Source organism: Scaptodrosophila lebanonensis, unplaced genomic scaffold (genome assembly GCF_003285725.1).
Source record: "Scaptodrosophila lebanonensis strain 11010-0011.00,11010-0021.00 unplaced genomic scaffold, SlebRS2 tig00000001-arrow-pilon, whole genome shotgun sequence".
Taxonomy (NCBI): Eukaryota; Metazoa; Arthropoda; class Insecta; order Diptera; family Drosophilidae; genus Scaptodrosophila; species Scaptodrosophila lebanonensis.
In genome coordinates this window covers 20,927,505-20,936,129 of record NW_022060529.1, presented here as the reverse complement: position 1 = coordinate 20,936,129, position 8,625 = coordinate 20,927,505, and positions in this window count along the sequence as shown.

Below are 8,625 nucleotides of genomic sequence, written 5' to 3'. Positions count from 1 at the left end.
ATAAAAGGAAATAAACCGGCGACAGCGATGCCAGTCAGACAGTCACCCGACCATCCAGCAACTTCAAGCTGGTGAGCAAAACTAAACGAATATATAAAAAAGAGGAAGAACGTACAAAAGTATAAAAAAAAAAAACAGAGAAAAGTTTTTTATATGGAGACGTGCAGAAATTTTTAATTTGCGGTTTTCCATTGCAACAAACGAACACAGCCTTTTCGCTCGCACCTCTCCTTACCCCCAGTCATCGACACACTGTGTTGCTCAACTTTGCAGCAATGTGCAGCGTTAATGCTGGCACCTCCCCCCTGCCCTCTCAGCTGCTGGTGTTGGCCAAGTGCGTCGCTTATTATAATTTACATATTTTTTATGCTCTTTGCCAACAGTGAAATGCTTAAGTGAACTTTGCCCAAGCCTTAAGCTTCCCAGACATTTGTAAGTGCAGTTCGTTGGCTCGGTGTGTCAGTCTGTTAGTTTTTGTTTTTTGTTTTTTGTTTGCCAGTATAGGCTTCCATTACCATTTGAAACTAAGCAGGAAGCATATCGTTTTGCAATTAAAGTGCCATTCACGGCATCGATGGCAACTGAAGGTGAAGGCATGCGATGAGCATAGTTTATGGCCCAGCTAAGTTCTTCTGCTTGCCGCTGCCCCATCTTATGTTATGCGTCATTTGCTAGCCATTTCATTGCATACGCTCAGGCGCGCTGAAGTCAACAAAGTGCGCAAGTACGTGCGTGCGGATGAGTGTTTCCATGAAGTGCGAAGTGTACAGAGCAAATAAGTGGAGTGTAGTCTAAAATATGTGCCCGACACACACACACACACACACATACAGAACTACTTGCCGTTGACAGCAAAGATGACGACGCGGGCGACACTGAACAATGTGTGCGACCGCATGGCTTTTCTGCAAGCTGTCTGTGTACTCTCTGCTCCTCCGCTCCATACGACTCTCTGTCATTTGCATATTTAAATTGCAGCAGCAGATTGTCATCGGACCATTTTAAACGTTGATAAATGCGTACCATAATTTGATGGCGGTCTCGCTAGTACAAGCCACAAAAACTGCGACAAGCCACTCACTCACGCACCCACTGACACACATAGTCCGGGCGCTTAACGCTAGTCCGTTTTAAATGCTCAACATGGCGTATGAGTAACGTGCACAGATGCCACTGCCAAGTGCCCACCCATCCCATGATTAATAAAGTTTTTCGATTTATCTGATGCAGTGCTAGCTGACAAAATTGTCTAATAAGCTGCACATTGGTAAAACCGGCACTTCTTAATCTCATTCCTGCTAGAGATGGACGCACGAAGATGCGAAGAGCGAAGCAAATAGTTTCTGCTTTAAATTCTTTTAAATTCAATTCAATTTGAAATTTTTGCTAATTTACATGAGCTCTGTGTTTAGATAATCAAAGGACTTGCTCGTTAGGCAGCCCATCCAGACGAGAATTTGTTCGTCGAACTTGTTCGGCCCACTAACGAGGCTAACAGTCATGGCGCACATCATTTGATAAGAACTTTTTGCGAGTAAGTACGAAAAAATGTATGCGGAAAAAGCACAATCCCGGCCTTGATGGCAATACAAATATGCGTAGAGCAACATATTTAAATTGCCGCAGCACAGTAAATTTCCCCATGCTTTAATGCGCAAATGTTTATTTTTGTAATCTTCACTTTTATTCTCCACAATGATGGCTCATTTTGAGGCATTCAATGAATTCTTTGCTCATTTTGGCACGTGTTCACAAATGATGTTCGAATATGTTCGCAGGAACAGAACAAGCTATTAGCATTTCTATACTTTGCGAACAAAGCGTCGTACAATAAAATTGATCGAGGTATTCGCATCGAACATTTCGTCAAACCAAGCAATTTCGACGAGCAAATTCGTGGATGGTCAGCTTTATTGAATTTTCTAAATTCTGAGAAATAAACACGATTGATGTTTCAGTTTAACGCGCTGAAATAAAATTTATATAAATACATATAATTGTTTAAAAAAGCTGTCAGCTAAAGTTCTTCCTTAAATTTCTTCTATTTTTTTATACTATTTACCGGCTAGTACTGCCATATGGGCGATATTTAAAAAAATATTTGTAGGATAGGCAGAAGGTAAGAGTTGGACCGTATAGGGTAGTGAATGCTAAGTATTTGTGCACCTAATCACATTCACACAAGAGATTTGCTTGCAAAAATGCATACTCGATATGTTGTTAAGTCTTATCACAATTTATTTTGATTAAATTCTTCAAGTTCGTGACACGAATGAGACTCGCCACATACTCAATTCTAGTGTGTGTTCTGGCATACTCGTACGCTACTGCTCCCACTTATAATACATATACGTATCAACTGTGAAAAATTTTAATAAGCTGAGCAAAAATAACAGGAAGACATGGTTGTGACATTGAGCTTGAGCCAACAACGAAAAACGGCAAGTACCAAATGACACTTGACAGCATTGCTTTTTATTAAATAAAAATATTTGGTTGGCATGCCAACGAAATCAATATATCGTTAGCCCGGGCCACAGATCAGTGCAGAATATTTGCCAAAGCGCTTTTTGTATATACACTGGTCGGCACAATTATTTTGACGAACTGTACTCACGACTATCGGTGCTGGTTGCTTTTAGTTTCAAGGAATAACGGTACAATTTTCATACGGGATATAGAGTTCATAGCAACAACAATATGTAGGCAAAATATTTTGCCTATTACTCTTCACACCTTCTTTCTACAAATGACAATGTGAGTTGACTGCGGATTCAGGCACGGCATAAGTATTTTGACCAAATCTTTGTCGCCGTTTTCGCGTACGTTTTATCAAGTGATACTAAAATAACTTTGGTGTAACAATTTTTGTTGACCTTTTTACATTATTTTCATTAAAATTTGATTCAAAAGTAATCGATACAATGGTAAAAAAGACAGAATTAAGTTATGTTGTTAGAGCCTCAATAGTGGCGAAGTTTAATGCCGGCGTAGCACCAAAAGACATTGCAAATGAATATAATTTGTCGCGGCAAACAGTCCACTATCAAATTAACAAATATAAGACCCACAATCACGTCAAAAACTTGCCTAGATCAGGTGCTAACCGCAAAACAACACCCATTGAAGATCGAGTCCTATTGCGGGAATTTAAAAAAAATATTCATTTAAAGCCGCAAGCTGCTGCAGATCAATGGAATAAGTCGACCAAGACTCCAATCAGTGAGCGTACTGTTCGGCGACGCCTAAAAGAAGTAGATTTTAAGACATACAAAGCGAAGGACATACCTTACATATCAAAGGTGAACAAGCTCAAAAGATTGGCTTTTGCAAAGGAGCATCTGCATAAGCCAAAAGAGTTTTGGAGAAGCGTTCTATGGACAGATGAAAGCTCCTTTGAATACAATTCATCAAAAACAAAGATTTTTGTAAGGCTCCCACAGTTTCAAAGACAAAAAAATATCCCCGTATGTCAAAAAGTGAGCCATGGCGGAGGCTCAGTCATGTTCTGGGGATGCATTGCGTACAATGGGTTAGGTGATTTCGTTCCCATCACCGGCTCAATGAACCAGCAACAATATTTGAGTACCCTTAACGAAAACGCATTCCCTTCCGGTGACAGGCTGATTGGAGAATCATTTATCCTGCAACAGGATAACGCCCCATGCCACAAAAGCAAAATGATAAGAGCATTTTTAACCGATGTTGGTGTTACTACTCTGGATTGGCCACCACAAAGTCCGGACTTAAACGTTATTGAGAATGTGTGGTCTCTTGTAAAACGTAAAAGAAATGCGTCTTTGCATAAAACCGAAGAAGAAACTATTTCCGAGGTCACTTCTCTTTGGAAAGAGATACCATTAGAGGTCCTTCAAAATTTAGTGGACTCAGTTCCAAGACGTCTTCAAAAAGTTATCGAAGCCAAAGGCGGGTATACATTTTATTAATCTACCATCAATTTCTTATGTTTTGTTTAGTATTAAGCTTTGTTTTTTTTGTTAATATCCATTGTCAAAATACTTATGCCAACCCATGAAAATTACCTTGATTTATAATTTTAAAAGTCCTTATAAAAATATATCCTTTGAATTATTTTTAAGTTTGTAATACCAATATGGAATTGAGAAAAAAAATTTCCTTTGATATCTTAAACCAATAACCAGTTATTGACAAAAATGTATGATTTTCTTCTCGTCAAAATAATTGTGCCGACCAGTGTATTTTCTTGCCATTTGCCACACTTCCGGTAAAAAATGATTGCAAATTTATGCTGCCTTGGTTCTGGGGCGTGGCATACCAAGGTAGTTTATTTAACACTTCTGAACAATGTCTGTGTGCGCGCAGTGCAAACGAAGTTTGTCGGAGTATATACAAGTATAAAAAACAACATAAAATAAAATAAAAAGTGAAATGCAGTGTCAAAGGGTGGAAAGCTGAGAACAGATACATATGTACATATACTCAGTATGTGTATATGCATGTATGTGAATGGGTTTGTGCGCACACAGGAGAGCATAAAAAACTGAACACTTTGTTAAAACGTCAAATGAAACATGTCATTTATCATGGCAGCACTTAGACTTCACTTGTTTCGCACACTCACACACACACACACACCCATACACACGGAATTTCGACTCTTATCTGTTTTAACAAGCGTTACATTCTCAGCAAATTCGTTTGTGCTGTGCACAATACTCTAAACTTGATATTCGCCACACTCAGAAACACACACAGAGGCACAGACAGTGACATAAGCGCGATACTATTTCTTCCTTCCGCCACACACACACACACACACTTGCCTGTGGCGTGCGAGCAGCCAAACCTTTTCACACTCCAACATTGCCTCGAAATGTTTGTTGTAGTATGTAATTTTTGAGCTGAGAATAGCGCTATGGCGTGTGTATATTATATGTATTTCATATATGTACCATAATACATATATGCGAGCAGGGATGTTGGTCTTGCTTTTGGTATGTGATTGGCGCGGCCTCGTTCTGAAATTGAAACAAATTCAAAATGAGGCCCTTGCCCTGAGTATTTTGTTTAAATTATAACATCTACACGTACATTCTAACATATGTACTTGAGGTTCTTCATTTCGTTAGTTTTCAATACAATTTTGAATATACTATATCTTACGATAATATTAGTTATTCGTATACAATTTATTGGCATTACACCTGAAAAAGATTTTTATCAAGACATTATTCGTGGATAAAATTCAACAGAGCCCTTACCTTCGCCCTATCAAAGAACATACGTTTTAAAAACAATGTTCATGAAAATTAGCTTGCTTAAAAACAGAATACCACTAATCATACTGTATTTTAGTTTTTACCTTTTTTATAAAGGGATTTTGAACGTAACGTAAATTTGTTTATTTTATTTTATGTAACCAATTAACCAAACCCAAAAGCTCAAAATATTAGTAGTATCTCCAGAAGTACCCCGCCGATTTTAATTATGTAGGCTATATGGTTGGTTTCATCATAAGAGATAGTACAGTTCAAATACTAAAATTAGAATTATTTAATTATTAAGATTATTTATTAAGAGTCTCAAAATTTGCGGCAAACGGCATTAAGAATAGAGGGACGCGTCAAAAAAAATATCTACACAATCAGCGCGCAACAACAACACAGACAGCAAACGAACCGCACTTTAAAACTTGCACCACTAGTCCGTTTTGAGTTGGTCATTCATATCAACTGAACGGATTGATAAATCCTTAAGCATTAATCATTAGAAAAAAGCACTGTGCATTGGCTACGATTTCAATAAGCTGCAAAATATGTTCTGGAAGTTGGACGTTGCTTAGAAAAGATAATTTTAGGACAATTTTATATTACTCAGAGCAAAAAAATAAGTTATTACTCTACGTTCTCTGTCCTCCGTTTTCTTTATTTGCGATATCTTTCATATCATTTTCTTTATCATTTATCCATACATTCAGTGCCATTCATAACAACCCAAAAAGAGAGACGAATACTAGGGCTGCTATCAAAAAAGTAATTCTTATACCAAGTACCTAAGCGCTGGCAAATCGAATTTAAATTGGGGAATTTCTAAAAAATTAAATAATAAATTTGTGGATTTAAATTGTGAAATTTCTAATAAATAAAAATATCGTGGCCACCCTCCTCTGCGATTCTCATTCCAAGTACCTAAGCGCTGGCAAATCGAAAATTAAATTGTGGAGCTTCTAAAAAATGAAATAATAAATATTTGGATTTAAATTGTGAAATTTCTGATAAATAAAAATATTGTGGCCACTCTCCTCTGCGATTCTCATTCCAAGTACCTAAGCGCTGGAAAATCGAGAATTAAATTGTGGAGCTTCTAAAAATTAAACAATACATTTTTGGATTTAAATTGTGAAATTTCTGATAAATTAAAAAATTTAAGTAAAATATTTTGGGTGCCCTCCTCTGCGATTCTCATACAAAGTAGCTATGAATTTCCCCTCAAAAGCTTTCTCATAGCAACTACAATTAGGCTTATTGTCAATAAGCTCGCAGTCGCCCGCATAATTGCATAGCTCGAAGGAACAAGGCTCGCCCCCAACAGCTTGCTGCCACAACAGAGCAAAATATGAAAAATAAAGAAATAGTGTAGCCAGCATGTCGTTGTTCATGCATATTTGTTGGACTAGGTATGTGAGTATCAGGAAAAAAGTGTATATATATTCCCGCTTTTCCGCTATTGGTTATCACAGAACCTAGGATTAGCAATCCTAGGATTAGAACTCAAAGCGAAGTGAAGAATAGCCCGCCTCGAAAATACATTGCAATACGTTCCACACAGTAAAATTTTATCTGTGCACAGACTTTTTGATGGTGAACAGAAATCCCTGTATTTATTTATTTGTAGTTAGATTTGGATTTTTGTAGCTTACAAATGGACAATTTTTATGGAAGTTGTTTGATTTATTTGTATGAAATATTTAAGAGCAAATGGAGTCTTTTATAGTAGATGCCAAATGTTACATATTCAAAACATGCATCAAAAGACCTTCCGCATAATTCCATTCAAATCGGGAACGTAATTGAACGTTTTCAGTTGCTATGCAACGCTAGTGTATTGCAAAATCGCAATAGTTTCGTATACTCGTACAATTTTATTAAAACTGCAGTAGCCTATAAATAAATGCACGAACGAGTGCTTCCCGTCTCCTTCCATCAATCGCAACTGGTCGCCTGTTTAATGCACTTCAAATTGACAAGCAAATTGACAAGTGAAACCGCAAAAATTCGATGACCTAAAAAAAAAATGCATGGAAAGTGCAATGCGAAAACTGTTTGGTCAATAAAACAGAATCAAACTGCGATAGTTAAACTGTTCTTATGTGTAAAAACATATACGTTCACTCGCATATATGTAAATCTGTTTATGCTGCATGTGCATAAAACGAACAAAAAAATACAAATATAAAAACACGCTAGTGAAAATATTTTTGTAAATGCCAAATGGCAGAAAAAATGCGAACGTTTAAATACAAAGAGCAAACCTGAAATGCTGCCAACATGGCAAAAAAAAAAAATACAAAAGAAAAACCAACACAAGTGTTGCGTGCTTCGCATTGAAACAAAGCCAAGCTATAAAAATAAATATAAATTTGAAATTTTTTGCAATGCGCATACGCACGAACAAAACTGAATGAAATAGCGGAGGCAGCAGCTGCCATTAGTTGACAACCAGGCTAACAGCCACGCAGACACACCATCGCCCACAAGCGTTGCCAAAAACAACAACAAAAACCTTTTCCGTTCAGCGACCTGAGCCATACCTGGCCCTTGCACTATGGGATTACAGGCAGGGTTCGTTCGCAAATGTCCTTTCCAAAATTCTCAAACTAGCATTTGAAGGACTTTTGTAAATTTATCAAAATAAAGGAAACAATGAAGTAGCGGAAAACGAAAACATTTATTACTTTCATTATTTATTATAAATAATATTAATATTAATTTATTTATAATGAATATAAATCAATAAATTATAATGCACACAAAGTACTTAGCTTTACACTTTATATTTACAAGTAATTCGAATTAAAATACACAATTATGCAACATTGATGTGGAAAGAAAAACAATTAACAATGCCATGCAATGAATGTAAAAGTTTAGGTTTATTTGTAAACTAAGATCCAAAGTAATAGTTTATTGAAATAAGATTAGTTTTAGAAATAGTTTAGAAATAATTCAATAATCATGTATTATTGCTTAATATTTTATTGCTTCGTTGCTGCTGTTGCTTCATTAAATGTCTGTCGGCGCTTGGCCAGGTTTAAATAGCGGTTTTCGTTCTTAGCCAGGAGCGACCAAATGTGTCTCAAATTCATGTGTTGAAATTTGAGACAGAATTGATTTTAGCAAAAAAAAACGTGTTGGTGGCATTTTAGCCAGAATAAACGAGTAACAAATCAGGCAATAAGAACATTGTAATTAATCGTGCTTAGTTTAATAACAGAAAATGAAAGCCCAACCCATAGTGCGGAATTCCAGGCACTACTTGTATTGTGGGCGCAGTCAATGGCGAATGCGTCTGTTGCTATGGCTCTGTGTCTGCCCTTATGTCTGTGGTAATGTCTGTCCAGCCTCGGCCAACGCCCGACAATGA